A 22,993-nucleotide genomic window follows, 5' to 3' on the forward strand; every position below is an offset into this window, starting at 1 on the left:
AAGAAAGAAAGAAAGAAAGAAAGAAAGAAAGAAAGAAAGAAAGAAAGAAAGAAAGAAAGAAAGAAAGAAAGAAAGAAAGAAAGAAAGAAAGAAAGAAAGAAAGAAAGAAAGAAAGAAAGAAAGAAAAAGAAAGAAAGAAAGAAAGAAAAAAAGAAAGAAAAACTAAGGGAGAAAGAAAATATATTAACTTTTGGCACGAGGATTTTGTAGTGTCTCAGGGTCATCAATATGAATGTCAAGTATTGGTGTAATAAAAGTACAGAAATGCCAATCAGGAGAAATTTAATAGCTTAAAAAAAGCTGTTAAGCCAGTATTCACCATGTTTAGATTTCTATGCACAAAAACAGCCTAATTATTTTTTGAGAAGCCTTCTGTGTAAAAATTCCCTTCAAAAGCAATCTCCAATCTAAAGGGCATCAGAAGTATTCATGTGTCATTTTTTTAGTACATGAGTCTTGACCCAAATTGTCTAATAAATAAGATAGATACAAGTAATGCACCTGTGAAATAAAAAATACAGCAGCATTTCATGAAATGAAGTCAAATTAAATAGAGTAAATAAGCAGAAGTCTCAAGGTGAGAGGTAGGAGTAGTGAATCCACAGACAACCTTAGAGTTAAAAAAGGATGAATTTTAAGTCCTAGTTTTGACGTATGCTAGATGTGCTCACGTAGAGAAGTCACTTAATCTCTTAGTATCCCAGACAATTCTCTAAGTCCATAAGTTTCCAATGAGTTGCCAATCTGTATTGGTGGAGGGAGCTTCTGTCTTGGGAATTCCTTCATAACAAAATGATAGTCAGGACTGAAAGGAAAGGGAACATATAAGAATGTAAAAGAAATAGAGAAATACTTTCAGAAACATACAATAACCAAAATAAAAGACTAAATAGAGATATTAACTCAATTTCAGAAAAAGAAATAAAACTAGTTGTAAAGAAAATACCAAAGCAGTAAGAAACTTTTAATCCTGATGGATTTACACAAAAATTCTATCAACCTTTTAAAGAAGAGTTAGTCCCAATACTACAGAAACTATTCTCAAAAAATGAGAAATAAAGCACCCTACCACATTCCTTTTGTGAAGCAAATATAATCCTAATAAACACACCAAGGAAGGATAAAGGATAGAAGGACTATAGAATAATATCATTAATAAATATCAATTCAAAGGCTTTAAATACAATTCTATAGACCAGAATATAGGGATTCATCCAAGAAATTAGTCATCAGAATCAAGTTGGATTTATACCTGAGGTACAAGGATGATTTGATGTTAGGAAAACAACATAATTAATCATATTAAAAGATTAAATTACAAATTATTAACACATTATTTGGTTATTATTGTCCTAACTTTGGAGGTGTTATTTTCTACCAAAATATTTTAATTACTTGCATAAAAACATGTACTTCAATCATAAACATTTTATAATATATTTTCCCATATTAAAATATAGAAGAAAATTTTTTTCAAAAAAATAATGCTTCTATTTTAACACTACTGCCAATTCCATAAACATATAAAGTAATGATGTGAGGCTATAGTATTGTGTTGAGGAAAGATTATTTATGGGGTTGACCAGATTTTTTAAACATGTTTAAGCATATCATAAACTATTTTATTTAGAAACTGTACAATTTGACATATTTCTACCTACCTACCTTGTTGTAATATGTATTTGGGAAAGAACATGAAATTAAAGTGATAGCTAAGGTTATGTACTCCAGAGTTTTGGATCACTTACGTACTTTTACTAGTATTAAGATTTAAATCTTCACTATATATACATACATATATATATATATATATATATATATATATATATATAGCTACAAGATCAAATTGTAGAAATATAAGTCTTTCTTATAGGTGTGGTCTCGGAAGAGGACTAAAAAATGATCAGGTTCATTTTTTTTTATTAAGAAACTTAAGGGGCAGTTAGGTTAGGTGGCACAGTGAATATATTGAGCATGGGCCCTGGATTCAGGAGGGAACCGAGTTCAAATTTGGCCTCAGACACTTAACACTTACTAGCTATGTGACCTTGGGTAAGTCACTTAACCTCAGCTGCCCTGCACTCCCCCCTCCAAAAAAGGAGAAAAAAAAAAGAAAGAAACTTAATTCAGGAAAAGATGTTAGAAGAAGTAAGAATAGAAAGAAAATCCAGCAGAGAAAGATTTAAGAGGAAAAAGTAAACCATTTACATTTTAGGTCACTGGGGTCAGGGTATTGGGAAAGGTTGAAGACAAGCAACTAAAATCATTTCCATGGGAAACTAGAAACACGAGGACCCAATAAATACATCAGAGACCATTGCTAGTTAGCCAGAACTATTTTCAGTGGGAGAAAGAGACTCTCATCATTTCGGGGGAAAATTCAATAGTCTATAAACTTGTTCATCATTGCTCAACACCTGGAAAGGAAACCTAAAAAATAGGGAAGGAACTTAATGCTTGTTTGTTTGGTTTTTTAAAATTTGTTTTGTTTTTAACAGGTTTGGGTTGCGGAGTAATTAAGAGGATACATTTTGAATGTGGAATTCTTATGCCCCTCATTAGTAGCTTCTCAGACCATGGGGACTTCTTTCCCTAATCAGATTTTTCCACTTACAGCAGGAATATACTGTCTTTTAAATTACTGGGTCCACAAAATTCAGCTTAGGGAGAAACAAAAGAGAATTTAAAAAAAAAATTCTAAATTTAAAAAATCCAAAATACTGCATTGTTAAAGTCCAAATAATCCAACTTTTAAAGTCCCTTTAGTTTAATGTTATGAAATATAAATATTAATTTAATGGGGCATGTGAAAATCTCAAAATGATATAATGCATATAGAAATATGCATGTGTAAAGATACACATATACATATTTATGCACCCCACCTATAACTCAAAATAGATTCAGAAATTTATGTCTATTCTACAAGCAAGAAAAAAAGTATTATAAATGAAGAGGTAAATATCTTGCTAGATCTGGCTATGTTCTGGAGATATAGGTTCAGGCTCAGCTCTTTATTTTCTCAGCATCTAAAATCCAAAGTCACACACGTTTGCCCCTGCCCTTGGCACTGCTGTCACCTCCATGCACCTAGTAATGCTGCTTGCCAGTGACAGTACCTTCTTGATGAACAGGCCAGGGCCAGTCCCAAGCAGCTCCCCTTTCAGCCTGACAGCTGCATATCCCAGGTGGTCTGACATTTGAGATGGAGGCTGTGGATAAGATTGAAGGTGTTTTAGGGGAGAAGAAGGCTGTGAATAACACCAAGCCCTCATCCAGATGGAATCACTCACGAGACAACCTGAAATACTCTATTACTGTCCATATGTCTTGGAGGTCTCCAAAGGCCACACTCTATTGATTTATTAGAAACCTGCTTTTTTCTGCTTTCGATTCTTCTCAAAACAGGCTACAGGACAGGTTTTTTTAGAGATGCTGTTGATGCTTTTGCTTCTTGTGAGCTTTTTTTTTTATAAGTTCTTTAAATAAAACAGTCTCTATAAAAGCTCTAGTAAACACCAGACTATAAAGTAAATATTTGGGGGGTGAGATCCAGTTTACTTCCTCTTAATATACAGTACCTTTTTTACAAGTTTCCCCTCTGAGCATAACCCCATGCCCAAACCTTTTACAGAAAATACCTATTTTAGATAAATGTCTTAAAAAAAAAAATGCAACGCCAAGGAATCAAAATGACTATGCTAACTGTCTTGCACTATTTTTCCCTTGCAGATAAGCCTAGAAGAATTATTTCATTGTTTTGCAGATGCAAACAGTTGTTATTAGTGTACCTTATTTATAGTCAGTTCTTTGAGGCACTATAGTAATATAGCAAAATATCAGTTATTTCATCACACTGGTGAATTTAATGAACCTGAAGGTGTGTGTTATTTTAGCACTTGCCGTAGCTCCTGTGAAAACCCAGTGGTGCTAAAATCTGTAAACCTGTCACTGCTTAAGTAATAACCTTGTTAAAAGCATCTTCATTTAACTTACTTTAGCTTTTGCAGGATGCAGGTTTTATTTTATCAGTGGAGAGAGTAGGTGTTTCAAACCCAAACCACTTATTGTAAATATAATTAATGGTAGTTCATTAATTTATTCTCAGTGTTATTGCTTTTATTTTAACACTTAGTTTAAATTAAATATTGTCTGGATTCTAGTTCCCATTTTCAATTTTTTACAAACTCTTAATTTATATTGAATTTCTGTGGTTGCAACAGTAAATTTTAGTCTGCGCTACTGAAAATGCTCTTTTTAATCTTTAATACCCCTTTATGCAAGCCAGAACTGAGCCTCTTGTTTTCCCACTATGTATTTGTAGATGAAAAAGCAAAATGCATTTTTTGCTAATATGCCTAGTATGGATTTGAGTTTATTCCTGCCTTTAAAAAATATAGAGAAAATTGGATATTGATGGTAGGTGTTCAGAATTATCAATCGATTTCTGCCAGAGTACATCTACAATTATTGAAATCCTGGCAATAAAAATGGGAACTCCCTCCTATTTAGGACTATTCAGCAAAAGAGAACTGTAATTTTTACAATTACTGTCTTATGGAAACAACGGAACTTCCTACATTTTTACCGACAATATTTGGTGATAAAAGATAGATAGACAGACAGATAGATAGATGGATGGATGGATGGATGGATGGATGGATGGATGGATGGATGGACGGATGGATGGATGGACGGACAGATAGATAGCTAGCAATGTATTCTCAAGTTATTGGCTAATTGTAATAAGGTGACCAGTAATTACTAATATGCTGCAGAGAGCTAGCTATGCATTAACCATGTCACTAAGAGATTGCCCAGGCTATGAGAAAGATGTATGTTTTCATCACTGTAGAACTATTAGAAGAATGTAACCTTGATTGACTGCATAAAGATGCATACCAAATTTACTCTCCCCACAGGTATTAAAGAAAATAAGCTACAAAAATAGCATCCTAGATTATTTTGAAAATTAATTTGACCTGCTAAAGATGTTTTGTCTTCATTCTATTTTATTTTAATAAAAACTTTTAAAAAATAATTTATGAGATTTTCCTTTTGATTCATTTAAGGTCATATAACACATTGACCTTAGAGATGGTCTTTTGAGACCTACAAAGAATTTTCTGATCTAATCTTCATTTCAGGGTTTTTAAAAGGGAAAAAATAATGAAGCAGATTAAACATTATCAGTTCAGGGACATTTTTACAAAATCAAAAACTTATTTTAATCTATCAATTCCAATTCTTTCTCTTTAGTGCCCCCTCTTCTTTTATACTATAATCCTCATTGCTGACATTTTATAAATTTTGTTGAAGAAAAGAATGAGTTGAAACATTCTATGGACACTTTGCTCAAAATGACACCAACTTTAAGCTTTTGTTTTTCATTTCATCATTTATTTTCAGAATTTCGCATTTTAACAAAGAACCAGTATTTGCAGAAAGCAAGGTGGGCAGAACTGAGAGTGCTATAGGAATGAAAACATACAACATACTATTTGAACATATGATACGGACAAATATTTTAAAAGTTATTCATATTGGATTGAGACATTAATACCAATGTTTGATTTTTATAGTATGTATCCAAGTAGTATATTTTACCTCAAACTTATAAAATATTGATTCCATTAATGTGCATATCCCTTAAAGGGATAAAATTACCAATTGGGATATTAAACAAGAAGGGTAATTTTGTTTGGTCTGTCAGTTAGTGGAGTTTTTAAATGATAGCAGGGCAAGAGATTATACAATTGTATCTTTCAATACGATAGAGTTTAAATGTACATTAAAGTTAGAACAATTTAATGAAATTCACATTTATTTCAAGGATTTTTTTAATTAAATCTATTGGTTGTTGGTATCTGTGAACCCTTAAGAATAAACACCTGCAGTGTTTTATTATGTAAAAAGGTAGTTTAATTGCATCATATTTATCACAGACAAATCAAGCCCTATTCAGAAGATAATAATGGCACAGTAATTGGATCAGTAATTGGTTCAGGATGATTCAATATTGTACTAATAATCATAAATACTACTGTCTTCTGCTTTGGTACAGGGCTGACACAGTAATATAGATTGGATTTGGTGCAATAAATATCAGTGAACTGAATCTAGCATTAATGCCTCAATCTGTAGTTTGACAATGTCTGCTGAAAGTAGGTATAGAACAGATGCATTTCTTCAAAGCAAAAATGTCAAGCTTGGGAATATATTTAGTTAAAATATTGCACTAGCTGTTTTTCATAACCAAATATTTCTGCGGCTAAATTCTTGAACATCTAGGGAATAAATGTGCTGCCTTATACAATTATCTTGAGACCATATGACTGCATTATAAGAATAAGACGTGAGCAGTTAGATTTGATTGCCCCTGGTTACCATGGCTGATATGGCATGGTGGGCAAAATTGCTCAAAGGCCAGCCATATAATGATGGCTGAGAAAAATCATGCCTGTCACCATACTGTGTTTAGCAGACACTTGGCAGATAAGCGGGACTATTTCTTAGCCAGTGTGGTGGTGACCTTTCACTGAAAGCCAAAGTAGGGGGAGACTCATTAGAATAGAAACAATGATCCCTCATTCATTCCATATGGAAACTTGCCTTACATGAACACATTAGAGTTTTGAGCTGAATGAGAGCAGGCATATGCCCTTTGTCACTAGAACAGAAGGTCTCGATCAACACGCCCTGCTCAGGCTGTGAAATAGAGGTAGAACTTGAAGTCAGGAAGACCTGAGTTCCAATCTTGCTTTACAAAATTACTCAACTTTGTGAACCCAGACAAGTTCCTTAATAGCTTTCAGGCTGTTTCCTCATCAATAAATTTGAGATAATAATATCTCATAAGGCGGTGAAAATCAAATGAGTTAACATATATAAAGCACCATGCAAACCCTAAAGCATTGTACCAATATGAGCAATAATATTTATCACCAATGAACTTGTAAATGCATGTATCTATTTACTTAATTATGATAACTCATGTGTCAATATGGAGTGGGTGTATTTTTCAAAACATGCTCATTTCTAGAGGGACGGGGGAAATTTCAAACAAAGGGTGACTGTGTCATATTGTAAAATTGAAAGAATTAGTTTCTTCAGCAAAATAATTAGATTCAGAGTGTGTCACTGAAAAATGTGCAAAAGAAAATGTTTCATTTAAAATGTGAGAAAATGGGAATATCCCTGGATTTGAAGCCAGAGGAATTGGGCTTGAATCCTGTTTACTTCCTGGGGTTCTTGGTTAATGGAAAGAGTATAAGAATTTATTAAACTCCTACTATGTGCCAGTCACTGTGCTCAAAACTTTATAAATGTTAGTTTACTTGAGATAATATAAAGTGACTTGATAAACCCTTTAATCTCTCTGGTCCTCAGTTTTCTTATCTGCAAATGAATATTTGGACTTGATTATCTCTGTAGTCGCTTCTAACTCTAAAGAATATAATCTATAATTCTATGATTGTCTATGAACCCTTTAAATGACATGTAATTTGCACTTGGAAAAGATGAACCTTTTAGGATTATTTCTAACTAAATATAGGATGTATACTAGTTTGAAAGGTGATATGCATGGAGTGGGGAGGGGTGCAAGAGGAAAGAGAATATGGCATAGTATTGAAGGATTAATATACCAAGTCAGCTGTAATACAGTCATGGCAAGGGATCCAAATATACAAATTGCATATTTCCTAAGAGAAATGTGAACAATTAATTAGAAGAAACAGAAGGGCCAAGTGACCAAAGAGAAGAATTAGGGACCTAGGTTCCTTTGAATTCTAGCCCACTGTTTCTCTAACAACAGCGATATTCTGAGCAAGTCCTTCTTTATATTATCTGCACCCTTTGCTTCCTCCTCTCCAAAATAGAAATTTTTCATAGGAGAAGACTCATAAAACCCATTAGGAGTAATAATTAACACAGTGTTTGTAAAATGCATCCTTACAACATGAGAAGACTTGTGCTGTTTGCCTTTATCCTGATTTTTTTTAGGGTACTAGTGGAGATGAGAGTACATCAGAGTGATTACTTTTCTTGTTGCCAAAGTTAGGCAGAGAGCACAAGTGGATGAGGGCCATGTGTTGAAAGAGTCGTGATCAAGAGCCAGGAAATAACTGTTAGCAGACCCCTCAAAGTCATTTTGGAAAAACCCCATGTTTCCTTTTCAGGGGATGGGTTTTTGGAACTGTGTTATTTTTAGTTAGACCTGCCCTATGTAAGGTATGGATGCCACAATTTTCTCAGCATATGCTCAGTTGAATCTTTCAGAGGGCATTCATGTTGGCCCCATTTCCCACGTAGGCATGGAGGGATGTCTTCATCTCTGGCAGTAGACTGGGGTTACTGCCAAAGGCAAGAATCCAACGAGGCAGGCCAGGGAAATAGATCATTTCAGTTCCTGAATCAGCAATAGGTCTTGTTCACCTGAGCAGTGAAAAGCTTGTGGCTTCATGTGAAGGCTAGGAAATTCCACATCTTTATGGAATCAAGTTCTCTTGAAACGAGGTGACTGTTTATTGCTAAGTGTCCATGAAAGGAAATCTGCAGTCAAATAGAACTGAGGTGGTCACACATACTACACGTGTCTATGCCCCAGTGGCTTCAGAGCTGAACCACCTTCTCTAGAGTTATACGATAACTAATTCACTTGGTCCTATTTCTCCCTGAAGCTGTAAGTCTAGTTGTGGTTCACTGATTTAGTGACGTGAATGAAGTAAATTCACTGCACTTCAAATCTCTCATTACACCTTAATTAGGACCGGAGCTAGAAATATCAATGTTTTAACAACTGTACCAGACAAGGTTTCTTTTCTTTCTTTAATCACATATTGTAAAGTAGATTGAAGTAGTTTCTCAATGTTTCCCTCCTTTGTTTATCTCCCTGTAGACAGTCCATGGCCGAGTGGAATAACATAGGGCTGAGGTTGGGATCTTTCTGTTTTAATCCTGACTCAGTCAGCAAAACAGGGCTGCAAATAGCCACTTGCACACTCATCCAAGACGAGTAATAATTTATACAACATGAGAGGGAAGAATGTTATTTCCATTTATTTTACTCCCTGGATAATTTGGGGGTGAAGGGTGGGCTGGTGAAAAAATAATTATTAAAGGATGGTAAAGTTTGTGTGCTTTTTTTATAAGACTGCAGAAAAAACTCTGTGATCTAGATAAATTATTTCATTGCTATTTGCTTTAAGTCCCTTATTTATAAAGTAGATTAGTTAATGCTAACAGCAACCTCTAAGGATATTATTAAAGTTAACCTAATCAATAACCACAAGGCACCTTTTTTGGGGGGGGGGAGGGAGCAGAATTCTCTCATCCCAGTAACTGAGGAAATGATACTTTTGCCTTTATTTCTCCAGATGAAATATTCGATTCTACAGGTCAGTTAGGGCAGTGTATTGGCACAGTGGATAGTACCAAACATCAAGTCAGGAAGAATCATCTTCCTGAGTCCAAATCTGGCATCAAACACTTACCAGCTGTGTCACCCTAGGCAAGTCACTTAAACCTGTTTACCTCAGTTTCCTCATGTGTAAAATGAGCTGGAGAAGGAAATGGCAAACCACTCCATGATCTTTGCCAAGAAAACGCAAAATGGGGTAATGAAGAGTGGGACACGACTGAACACATACAGATCAGTTTATACCTATACTATCACTACTAATCATCTTGGACTCCAGTATCCCTGATACTGAAGGAATTTTCATGTAGACCAAATCTTTTTTCACATATGTCTTATTTATGACAAAATATGAATTAAAGGCTGTTTTATTGCTGTCCCTAGGGCAAAAAAAATTAAAAACAGCCTTTGTAGATAAATAAGGAAAGGGAAATTATTCATTACCATCTTTTGAACTGAAGTGGAAGATATTTCTTTTTCTTCTTCTTCCTCATCTTCAAATATTCACCTTTTCCCAAGAAAAGATGACAGCAGCATGGCTAATTAACAAAAAAAAATTGAACTATAGTTGAAACAATCTACCTTTAAATCAAAGGAAGAAGTCAAACAATACTAAAATTTAATCTGTCCTCTGGGGCAGAAGGCAGCTTACAGGTTCTAGTCAGCTAGCAAATGTAGCTAAGTGGCAGTCAGGAAAGATCATGTGACTGAGGTCTAAAAACTAATTAATCTCCATAAAGCTGTAAGTGAGGTAGGTAAGATGACTTGAAATCTGATTACATGATTGCATTTAAGGAGGGAAAATGCAGCATGTATCTTTCATGTTGATTTTAACCACCTGAGCCCTTAATGACGTTTTGTACCTTGGAAGAAAACTCATATTTCATCTATATTTAAAAAGATCTACAAAGATGCTAGTGTCATTAGTGCATGATTTACGAATTGAGTCTAAATAATATGATAATGAATCACACAGGATGCCTTTGTAAAGTTTTCCAGGATCAAGTAATTCTTTGAGAAGTGCATTCAATATAACAGGGAAGCTATAAATTAAAAGATTAAAAAAAAACCTGACAAAGGAATTTAAAGGAAATAATTTCAATATCCCAGCTTCTTCCCCTCCTCCATAAAAAACAAATGATTAGGTAGTATATTTTGACTGTTGAATGTCAATGTCTTTCTAAATTTAGTTCTGGGTAATGCTACATTCAACATAATAATTTTGAAAATTGATTTAAATATGGAATTGTAGCTTTTATTAGCTGTAGTTATACATATAACAATACATTATATACGATAACAGAATCTTGCAGTTGACCTTGCTCCTGCTTTGGCAATGAAGTGATTTGGTTTGGTTTGGTTTAATTCTTAACACTGTTTCATTCAGTTAAAAGACATTCCTAAGGACCTGTTTGTTCTTCAACTTTGCTCTCCTTATTTCTGTAGCCACTCTGGGAGATTAAAAATGTGGAAGGCCATAAGAAAAGGACATATACTAGACAGAAATGATTCCTGGAGTTAAATATACAGCTATGCCTAGATGTAGAGATTTGCTTTAAGTTGAAATCTGAGGCTTCATTGATAAATGTGCCCTCCATCATTATTCATTTCTACCTTGCACAATCTGCTACATAAGTCATTGAAAAACAATTGGAGAGCTTTATTTTTTTTAAAGGCCATGATTTAGGGAATATATTACCACCTGGAAATCCTGGGTGCACAAATGAACAAAGCTCCTGTATACAAAGAGCAGGAATGAGCATATGAAATGTGTTCCATAATTTGTTTCATTATAATTAGCATTCCTTGATAGAAATTGATGAATGTGAAAGCAGAGCACCTCATAAAAACCTAGCACCTTTCCCTGAGGATCTGAAAGCACTTTGTAGATATGGGGCTTGGTCCTTCTGGACCTAATATGAGTAAAATGCACTTTGGGAGCACAGTGCTCATGAGGGTAAGGTAAATTAACTCTTTCAAGTTACCAGGGTCTCATTTATTATTTTCTGTAACTACTAAGCCCTGTTCTTGCTTTGGCAAATGAGGCAACTCAGAGAGAGTCATAAAAGATAGTTTACAAATATTCAGAAGACAAGGTGCATTTTTCTCCATGTTTTTCCCAATCCATTAATAATCCTGTTAAATTCGATACCTGACTCTGTGCATTCATATACTACTGAACAAGGTGAGAAGATATATACTTTGGGTAGAAGGATGAAAGAGAAGTGAACTCAGGAGTGCTTAAGGAAAAGTTTTTGAATGCAGCAATTATGGAGAGAGAAGAGTGAATTCACTTTATATAATTTTTGCACTTCTCCACATTTTCTTTTTTAACTATATATTTTTATTTATTTCATTAAATATTTCCCCATTACATGTAAAAAAATTAATATCAATTTGAAAAAAAATTTCTTTTTTCTTTTGTGTTTATTAATTTGTTTGTTTACTTTTGGTTTACAAGATTCAGTTCCACAATCCCTTGAGTTTCAAATTTTCTGGCCTCATGCTTACTAACTGTGTGAACCAGGGCAAATCAGTTAATTCTATTTGCCTCAGTTTCCTTAACTATAAAATTGAGTACCTCAGAGGGTTGTTGTGAGGATCAAATGAGATAATATTTGTAAAAGTGCTTAGTACAGTATCTGGCACACAGTAGGAGTTATATAAATGTCCATTTTCTTCCCTTCCCCTTCTTTTCCCCATTATCACTTAGCAATTTCTCCTTGCCTGAGGTTCACTCCATCTGTTCCTAACTTTCTGTTTAGATCCTTGCTCCTGTGGTATACTTCCCTGAAGGGCATGATTCCTCCCTTCTTAAGGAATTTAGTTAAAGTTTTGTTCCTGGGACAAGAGACAGAAAGGATACCTTCATTGGGAGAAGTGCAGGCAAAGAAAATGGAAGCAGAAACCTTGGGACACCGGCATAAGGTGACTGAGAAGGACCTCACCCCTGTAGATCTCCCATGTTTTCCATGGCAATCTAATACAATCCAAAAGTTTTTATTAAACACCATGTTTTTGCAAAATGTTTTGCAAATCCCCGAAAATATAAATATAAAAGGAAAAGCAAAACTTTCCACATGCTCATTTTTTTCTGAAATGCATTCTATTAGAGGGAATACAATATACAAATAGATAATTATGTATGTAATATTTTGAAGAGAGAATCCTAACAATGAGTGAAATCAATAGTTTCCTTAGCAGATGACATGTAAACTGAGCTTAAAGGAAAATACAAATTCTAAAAGGTGGAGGTAAGGAAGACATGTATTCCAGGCATGAAGAACAGCCTTTGAAAAGGAATGTAGGCAGGAGATACAATGACTTCTTTGGGAAATAGCAGGTTGGCCTGTTTGGTTGGCTATAGAAGGTGCAAAAGAGCTTATTATGGACTATTGCTGGAGAGGTGGGCTGGATCAAGCTTGTAAAGGGCATGCAATACTGAGCTAAGGAGTTTGAATGTCGTTTTACTTTCATTTTCAAAGAGGGCCAATATTAATATCACAGGGTGATTTCTTGATTTGTGCATGAATTGGATTTAAGTAAGGCAGAACTGCACAAAGCTGTCATCCCCACTCTCTCTTCAAAATCTAATGGCAAGAGAAAAGTCAAGATGACTGGCAATGGCCTGGGATGCAGTGGATGACTTTGGCATCTTTGATGTCTTACCAAACTTTAAGTGCTTCACAGAGCCAGCTTCAGCCCCATTTGTGGATTTTGGAACCAATTGTTCTCAACTGCCCATTGTGCTGGGGGAAATCTTCACATGCTTGCGATAGACATCCCCCTAATTCACCCATGGAGGCATGTTAGTTACCCTCAACCTGGTTTAGCACATCTGCCAAAACAGTTTTACCGGGGTGTGACCACTGCATATGCTATAGCTTTTCTGAACCACATGTGAGAGTTGGCGGGGCAGGTAGACACCAAAGGTGGATGAGCATCCCTGAAAAGGGCTCAACAAGTCCTCACACTAGACCTGGTATCCTAAAGACAATAAATCATCACTAAAGATTTCTAGCAGATGAAAGACATAACTAATTTGTTGAACATATACCATTAGACTTATTCAATAGGCTGGACATTCAATTGTACGTTAAAAACTGGGAAAACAAATATTCTTTATCCACTTAGTTTTCTTTATGTGGATTATTATGGAAATTTCCTTTTATTTTGGAGGTCACATATCTCATTAAGACACTCCTATAGTACATATTGGGCTTTACACATTCAACACGATTTCACAATGGCATCAGTAAACAGGAACATTATGAGAACCTGATGTTTCTATGAATTCCTGTTTCATTTAAACTTAGAGCCATATATCCTCCATGGCAGTTGAGGGATATCTTTGTCAAGTACATGTCTTATTTTTTACCTTACATGATGCTAAAACTGAAAGTATTAATCAATGAATTTGCTTAAGGTTAACAAATGAAAATATAAAAGGTTTAAAGACTTCAAAAACCCGTTTAAAATATTTTCTTTAAAGAAAAATATTAGGATGTGCTAGACATGTCAGGGTATGAAAAGAATTTCAAAAAACACACTTCCTATATTTTCACATATAGGAACTTACTGCTGGTATGGAATTTATATTTCTGAATCACTTATGTGTGTATAGTCAGATAAACTACTCAGAGAAAGCTTAAAATAAACATCAACTTAGAACTGATAAAGATGAGAAGACACATGTGCAATTCCACCAACTCCAAGTGTACCAATTTCAACATGTTATTGACTTTGAAACAAAACAAAATCCAACCCCTTCAACACCAACATTCTTCAAGTAAGGTCATAAGCTAAGAATCAAAGGATGTGGAAAGTATGATCAGGTTATGATACATACTGAATTTGGCAGGAAAATGTTGATAATAGAGGCCACAAGACAAATATTATTGGTGAGGGGTGGGGAGGATGAACCAATTACCTAGTTAAATCAAGTGTTAATGGATGGATAGATTTCATGTACATAGGGTATCAAGAAAACATGATAAAGTTTCCTAAGATTTCAGGTCAACCACTACTAGAAATTTATAGGAAAACTTAGGACAGATGGCACAAGATGGTTTGGTATAGATACGTTACAATCTATATCATTACAAGGAGGAGTCATATTAATATAATCACAGGTTCATAGGAGAATCAGAATTTTGACACTGAAAAATGGGAAATGAATAAAAGTAGACATTTACTGTATTACCATTTCTTAGAGAACTTTAACCGATGAAGTATATTCAATGCAACTGGTAATCCAAAAGAGTCCAGAAAGTGTGTATGTTTTTGTCAATATAAATATATGTGTGTCAGGGCAGCTAGGTGGTGTTGTGAATAGAGCACCGGCCCTGTAGTCAGGAGGATCTGGGTTCAAATCCAGCCTTAGATACTTAATACTTACTAGCCATGTAAGCTTGGGCAAGTCACTTGACCCCATTTTCCTGCCTTCCCCCATCCAAAAAAAAAAAAAAGACAAATATGTTTGTATACACTTGCACTACATATGCCTGTATATATACACACATATGTTTTTGCATACATGGTAAAATATGCAAACATATGTATCTAAAAGTATACTTTTATATATTTATACATGTTATATACATAGCTACAAACATGCCCATACATATACATAAATATATGATACATGTATAGATTATGTAAGAAAATATTACATATTTTCTTAAGATTTCATTACAAATATGTAAAATATCAATACCTATTCTTTAGCTAAACTGAATTCTTTAAGACCATGCCAGGAAGTACATATTTAAAAAGGAAAATCCAACAGGTACCTACCTACATTTACACACACACACTCTCACACAGACATAAATACTGGTCACTATGACCAAAGAATTCATGACTTAATGAACTATTGTATGACACATCAGTGGTAAGTCTATCTGTACTTAACTAACTCAGCCAAGATTTTCCTTAGACAACATGCATAATCTACTTCTTGGACCATATTTAAAAATTTTCTTCAACTTTGTAGGGCACATAATGTAGTTTAATGTTCTTAATAATGACACCACATGCTGGGGTGGCTAGGTGGCTCAGTGAATAGAGCACCAGCCCTGGAATCTGGAGGACTTGAGTTCAAATCTTGCCTCAGACACTTAACATGTACTAGCCATGTGACCTTGCACAAGTCACTTAACTCCAATTGCCCTGCCCTTCCCTCTAAAAAAAAAACAAAAGCAAAAAAAAATAATGACACCATATGCTTATATAGAGTCTACTCAAGACAAAGACACTCAAAAAATGTTCCTCTTGCTCTCATTCTACTGTGTCCCAGAGAGGCTAAGCAATTTATTTAAATTCACATACATAGTACTCAGTCAAGGGAAGATTAAAATTTAGGATTTGAATCAAAAAGTAGTTCACTTTCCACTGTGCAATGCTCGCTGATTATCAAGTGATTATATTTTTTGGACCATAACAAGCCAAAAGAAGGAACAAAAAATATAAAATTAGCTGTAGTGCTATGCATTTCCCTATTGCTCTTCCTGTGATTGTAGCCAAGTGGTAGAAAATGAGGCAATGATAGTAGATGAGAGATAATGTAGGAAAATACATTAAATTCCAAAATCATAAACTGAATCATTAAATTTCAACCAGAATTCAACTTCTACTACCATTTGATTATATCTCAAAGCTAGAATAATTACCAAAGGCTTTAGGATACTTCAATATGCTAAGATTGCATATAACTTTTAATATTGATTACTATTGCATAATCACAGAATTAAGGAATCTGTTAGAAAGGACCTCGGTAGTCATCTAGTTTCATCTATGTTTAAATAATAATGCATATCTGTAGCATAAGAAATGAGAGGTTGTCCCCTTTTTAGTTTGAAGTTGGAAACTTTGGCGAATGAGAATATCATATATCATGAGAATATGGGTGAGGAGAATGGGAGATCACCCTCTCCCATGGATGTCGATTCCACTTTTGAACATAAAATGATAAAATTAATCACTTGACATAAATAAATGGAATGGATACTCAGTCATATATCCACCTTGATTTAGAACAATCGTCTTCAATGTATATGTTAACTATGCATTTAAGTATTTGATTTCATTATGGCACTGAATATTCACCACCAAATACTGCTTTGATTTAAGCAGCATTTTAGATATAGATCAAAAAACTACCAAGTCTGTTCCACGAGGAAGGGCAAAATAGTGAAAAAGCATTTAACTGGGAATTGGGAGGACCTATGTTTAAATACAACTCCTGATACAGGAACTATATAACATTGGGCAAATACCTCAGCCTTCTTTAGTAACATCTTCCTCAACCTTAAAAGGGGACAATAATATCTATGTGACAGTGTTGTGAGGGTCACATGAGGCAACATCACTGAAATACTTGGCAAAATCTGAAGTACCTAGTAAACATTAGTTATTAGCATTGGTTTATTTGGACTGGTTTCTTCCCTTTCTGATAAGGTGTTTGCTAACTCTACTAGATTTCATACTCGAATTAACATCTATGAAGACAATCAAGGGCCAGTCTGAGAAACCGGGAAGTTTCTTGATTGATAGATAGATGGATAGATGAATATATGAACAGATAGATAAATCAATAAATACACACAAAATATGTAATGTGTACAAATAGGCATATTTAAAATAATATTTGATAATCTATTTGAAAACTCTTTAATGAGAAAGATGGCAAGTGGATTCTGTTTTAGTATAAAAGCCACTTCAACTATTAATCATGGTTATAGAAAATTCCCAGGATGGCAGTCTATCATTTAACTTCCAAAAACCAGAAGAAGTGACAGCACACTTAAAAACAAAAAACAATAATGATGCCAGATAATAACCTATTCTATGCAAGGTTTAAATGGCTAAATTACTGTATGATTTCCCTTTAATTTGTTATGGTCTCGATCTTATATATTCTTTTGCTTTTTAATAAATACATTTGGCCATAATGAAAATAAACCTGCTGAAGCCTCCGTGGTCTGAGACAAGCTATAACACATTTCTGCACCACAGGGTGGGCTCATGGGATACCGACTGAGAAAATGCTTGCCCACTGAGCATGCCCAGACTATTAAAATGAATTGACATGTTAATGCTGACAGGAAAAGAGCACAAGAGAGCTTGCTAAATTACTGCTCAGTCAGGCACTAGGAATTCCTGAGTGGCTAACTCCTGAGCAAAACCCGCAGCAAACCCAACAACAACAAGAGAAAACTTTATTGTCAAATGCACCCAAACAAACAAACAAACAGTAAAGGGCTGTCATGTTAGTAACACACCTACCCATAAATCATATGGATTTTAATCATACCTGCCACCTTAGCTGGCTTATCCCTAGAGAAATTGTTTTCTTTTGGCTCCCTCCTTCATTCGCTTTCAATTATCTGGAAGCTGTTTCCCGTGTTTATTTATTTATCTAAAGTTCACATACAGTATGCAAGCACAAATGTTCTCTGGGGGTCTGGGACCAGGCAGATCATACAAGGGTGCGGTGGAGCGTAGCAGCTAATAGCTCAGATGAATGTAGTCAGTCTCAAAAAACCTGCTCTGGACCATGATGACAAGAAAAGAGGAGGACAGAAAGTAATTAGTGTGTGTACAATGATTGATTATGGCTTAATATTCAGGCATTTCACCTTTGGACTGCTATAGGTAGGCATACAGGATGAAGAACAGAAAGTCCACATGGTTTCTGATAAGGGAGAATTAAAAAAAAACACTTTTTTTATTCCTTTAATCAAGTACTTTTCTTGCTACAGGGTTAGACTAAAGTTTGTCCACTTCTCAATTCATATATTTGGTCCATTGATTTCACTCACCCAACAATTCCTGAGATTCCAAACATAAATACATATGACATTATTTTTGTTGAGAGTGGGGGTGGGGCAAGGAGCGCTGACTTTAAGGGCAAATTGTACATTCTTGTTCTAAGCTGTCTCACTCCTGTGTCCAACTTCAGAAAATAACACCAATTTGGCTACTCAAGTAGATGAACTGCCAGTGACCTTTTCTCAGTTCTGAGAGGTGAAAGAGTAACCCAAATTCATCATGACGTGCATATCCTTTAGAAACTTGAAAATCATCATTTTCCTGAGACAGGATGGAGCAAAAATAGATCCTGTAGATAGGGGAGTTCAATAGAAATCTTACACTTTATTTCTATCTGTCAGATTAAATGGTTTTTTTGATACTCTGTGTGTGTGAGAGGGAGAGTGTAAGTCATGATTGCCTTTTTATGCACATTCTGATCTATACTTGCTTTGCGGGGTATTAGCTCTACCTCTAAATGTGTTCTGTTTGGAACACCCATAGAAATTAAAAGGATCACATAGAGTTTGACATTTTGCAAAATGAAAGAATAATGGATGCACCATATTGTTTTTTCCTTTTAATAAAAATGTCTGAGTGACCCTTGGGAAGCTTGTTTGAAATTATGGTTTAGAAGTTAAATACCTTTTTTTTTTTCCCTTGGCTTCTGATTTGACAAGCAGACATATTAAAGTTTGTACATAATGTCCACGGGTGGGGGGGGCAGGGCAGAATTGGAATTTCATCAATGAACTATGGGTGTGGCTGAAGAATTACAGTTTAAAAATTAGTGAAACAAAAGGGTACTCTACAATTATCTTCAGTAATAAATAATAAAATAAAATCACAATGAACTAGTAGAGCAGAAATGAGAATTTGATTTGGAGTCTGAGAAAGCAAGTTCAAATCCCAGGTCTGACACTTACTACTGTGACCTAGGGCTAGTAATTGTGTCTCCCTGGGCTTCAGTATTTTCACATGTACAATTAGGAAGTTGTACTAGGTGGCCTATAAGGATCTATCTATAAATCTATGATTCCATATTCATATGTGCAGATAATAAAATTTCTGCAATTTTGTATGTACTTCCTGCACTTATTAAATTCATTCATTTTTGTTCAGTCATTTTTCAGTTGTGTCTAACATTTTGTGACCCCTTTGTGGTTTTCTTGACAAAGATTCTGGAGTGGTTTGTTATTTCCCTCTCCAGATCATTTTACAAATGAGTAAACTGAGCCAAACAGGGTTAAGTGACTTACCCAGGGTCACACAGCTAATAAATGTCTGAAGACAGATTTGAACTTGGAAAGATCAGTCTTCCTGACTCCAGGCCTGGCACTTTATCCACTGTATCATCTAGTTGCCCATCATCCATAAAGGATACATTAAATTATCTTCTAATTTTCTTTTTTAAAAATATTTTTTTTGTTTTATTCCTTTAACGGATTTCAGGGCAAGGATATAATTGTCCTTTGGGACGTTGATTCTCCTTAGGTAGAACTCTAATTCTCTGGCCTCTAGGAGTTAGTCGTTACTTTCACCACACTGTCCTAATGCTGAGGCAATATGATGCTTTACCTGAACTGAGCTCCTCATCCCAATGGCATACCACTTCTAATTTTCCTTTGGAGGTCCTTTGTTCACTTCTGATTTAAAATTCTGTCCTCCAAAGCGGTCAGTTTTGCCATCACAGTCAAGGAAAAGTCAGAATTTTACCACTGGATATAGAAGGTGCTACTAATAGACATACAGTTATACTCCCGTGTCAAACTCCTGTTTGGGACCACCTCATTGTTGGATATGTAGTAGCCTAATGATACTGATTTTGCCAACAGAGTACTCTGAGATATAGGAGAGAGGCCCTAAGGCTAACTGCAAAACTTAGTACTTCTTGTTGACACCTGAGCTCTTATCTTCTTTAAATGTCTTAAAGGAGATATCATATAATTAGCAGTGACATGAAATCACAAAATTTTAGAGATGCGAGGGGACTTTATGGATCTAGATCTATTCTCTCACTTTGCCCATAAGAATACAGGCACAGAGACATTAAATCCCAGGTCATATAATTATTAAATAGTGAGGGGACTAGAACTTGGGCTTTCTGACTTCTTTCTGACTCTGTCTTTACTAAACCACAGTGTTACCATATCCCCAAAAGCTTTTCATGCCATGAAAACATTCATTTCAATTACTAAGTATTGACTAAAGAACCATAGAATGTCAGAGTTTAAAAGAACCTTTGAAATAATCTACTCTAATCCCCTCATTTTACAGATGAGGAAACTAAGACTCAGGGAGACCAAATGACTTGCCTTGGGTCAGGCTGTTAATTAATGGCAGAGTTGGGAACAGAACCCAAGTCTCTTCCCTTCCAGTCTAGTCTATTATTTTCAATTCATTCTGTTTTGTAAGTAAACTAACTCTCTCTCTCCCCTCTCTTTCACACAAAGTGTGTATACCCATACATGTAAGGAAAATATGTTCACCTACTCACAATAGATTGTCAGAAAATAAAATTGATGCTTGTGTGTGTCATTAGAAAACTACCAAATTGATTTCTTAGCCAGCAATTGGTTCTCTTTGGCAAAATATTTAAAAAAAATTTGTTAAATATTTCCCAATTACATGTGAAATAATTTTTAAACAATCTTTTTAATGTTGAATTCCAAATCATCTTCCTCCTTCTTCCTTTTCCCACTCCTTGAGAAGGCAAGCACTTTGATTTTGATTATATTAACCATGTTGCAAAAGAAAATACAAACAAAATGAAACAATAAAATAAAAGGTTGTGGGGTTTTTGGTGTTTGTTTGTTTTTTAGCATACTTCAATCTGCACTCTGAGTTCATCTGCTCTCTCTCTGGAGGTAAACAGCATTTTTCATCATGGTTCCTTTGGAATTGTCTTGGACCATTGTCTTGATCAGAGTAGCTGAATCTTTCACACTTAATCATTCTTACAAAATTGCTGTTGTTGCGTATAATGATCTTGTTTTAGCAGAACCTTTTTGAGGGGAAACAAACCAGTTTCTGTGCCAAACTTCCTAAATGCTTTTTAAAAAATGACTAATACCATGGTCCCTCCCTCCTTCCAGGGAAAAAGTTTAGGGTAACAATGTCAAAATTTCATTGGTTCTCTATACCAGTCTCCAAACTTGGCAGTTAAAGGCCTCCATAATTGAGATTCAGTCTGCCATCGCAATCTTATGCTATACCACTCCTCTTAATATACTTACTCTATGTTCCAATCAAATTGCTCTTGGCTCTGAATCCCATTTCAAGTATCAGTGCCTTAAGACAGGACCCCCCACCCCCATCCCCAGTATGGACTCCCTTTTCACAACCATCTTTTTAGGATCTTTAACTTACTTTATAGCTTAGGTGAGGTAAAACATCCATAGTCTCTTCTAAACTCTTTACTCATCTCTCTCTTCTCAGATTGCTTATATATTTGTCCCTCGACTTTTTTTTTAATTTTTGAGAGGGGAAGGCAAGGCAATTGGGGTTAAGTGACTTGCCCAAGGTCACACAGCTAGTTAAGTGTCTACACTTGTCCCTCAACTTTCGAAAGGTTTAGAGGCACAGAACGGCCACAAATGCGAAAAACTGAATAAATCTAAGCTTTTATTTTTAATAATTCTGATCATGTTTAAAACACAAAGCAGATGAAACAATACACTGCACCCATAAAAAACTGCAGTTTCTTCATGTTAGAATTATTAAGATACAATTAGTATCTTGTATACCATACAGAACGCCTTTGCAGCTGCCATTGTACCACAGCAATTTTTTCAAGGATTTTCTTCTTTATATAGAAAAACCACAAGATACAAAGATCACTGCAGGAGAAAATTACTTGAGTGCTTCTGGATGGTAGAGAGACAAAGAAGAGGGGTTCCTAAAGAGAGTATGTATCCTGAGTTCTTTAGCCGTACTGAAACTTTTAACAAAATCCAACTGTTTATAATAAATATACGTATGTATACTTATGGTGGCAAATGATAAAATAGATTAATAATATATAATATTTGTATATTAATGACTTAATAACTGTTTTCTTTATATATGTATATGATCTGTGATTTTCTACCATATGCCACAAATCTCAAAAAATTTCCATTAATTATGGATGGCCAAACCACAAATAACTAAAACCACAAATGTGAAATCTGTGAATATTGAGGGATAACTGTATATATTTCTCTACATATGTACCATATCTCCCTAATAAAATTTTTGCTCTTTGATAAAAGAAGCCTGAGTATTTGGGGGTTGTTATATCATCAGAATATGGCATAGTACTTTGCATATTCTAAGTATTTAATAAATATAAAAAAACTTTAATTGAATTGACTCATCTTGAACTGAAAGGGTGAATCTCCCACTTATTAAAATAAAATGATTGTGAAGAGAGAAAAATTCATTCAATATTTAAATGGAATCATTTCAATAACCCCCAAAATTCTAATTCCATAGGTGGGAAAGATTATTTTTTTTAAAAGAAATTGGGGTTAACTAACTTGCTGAAGCTTACAGGGCCAGTTATTTCTGGGTGTGGTGGTAAGTATCTGAGCCTGGATTCGATCCCAGGTCATCCTGACTCTGGGGCTGGTGCCTGACTCACTGAGCCACCTGGCCACCCCTAGGGAAAGATTAATTTTCAAAATGATAAATCATGTATTTTATTTTAGTCCTTTGGACAAGTGTTTTGTTTTGTTTTAATAGTGAACACATGATGTATCACAGTAATATATATATATATAT

The 22,993-nt window shown here is 34.9% G+C and overlaps 1 long non-coding RNA gene across 1 annotated transcript in view; it reads right to left on the reverse strand.

Annotated features, from left to right (window-relative positions):
- Positions 1-257: 257 nt before the first annotated feature.
- The window catches only part of LOC138145023 (uncharacterized), a 328,164-nt gene continuing 305,428 nt past the window's right edge, over positions 258-22,993 (reverse strand). Inside the window, exon 3 of the long non-coding RNA XR_011164085.1 lies at positions 258-805. This is a non-coding gene — a long non-coding RNA (uncharacterized lncRNA). The remainder of the gene's footprint in view (positions 806-22,993) is intronic.

Source organism: Petaurus breviceps, unplaced genomic scaffold, assembly GCF_028583685.1.
Source record: "Petaurus breviceps papuanus isolate PSGF00001 unplaced genomic scaffold, PetGlider_PUasm1.0 90723, whole genome shotgun sequence".
NCBI classification, from domain to species: Eukaryota; Metazoa; Chordata; class Mammalia; order Diprotodontia; family Petauridae; genus Petaurus; species Petaurus breviceps.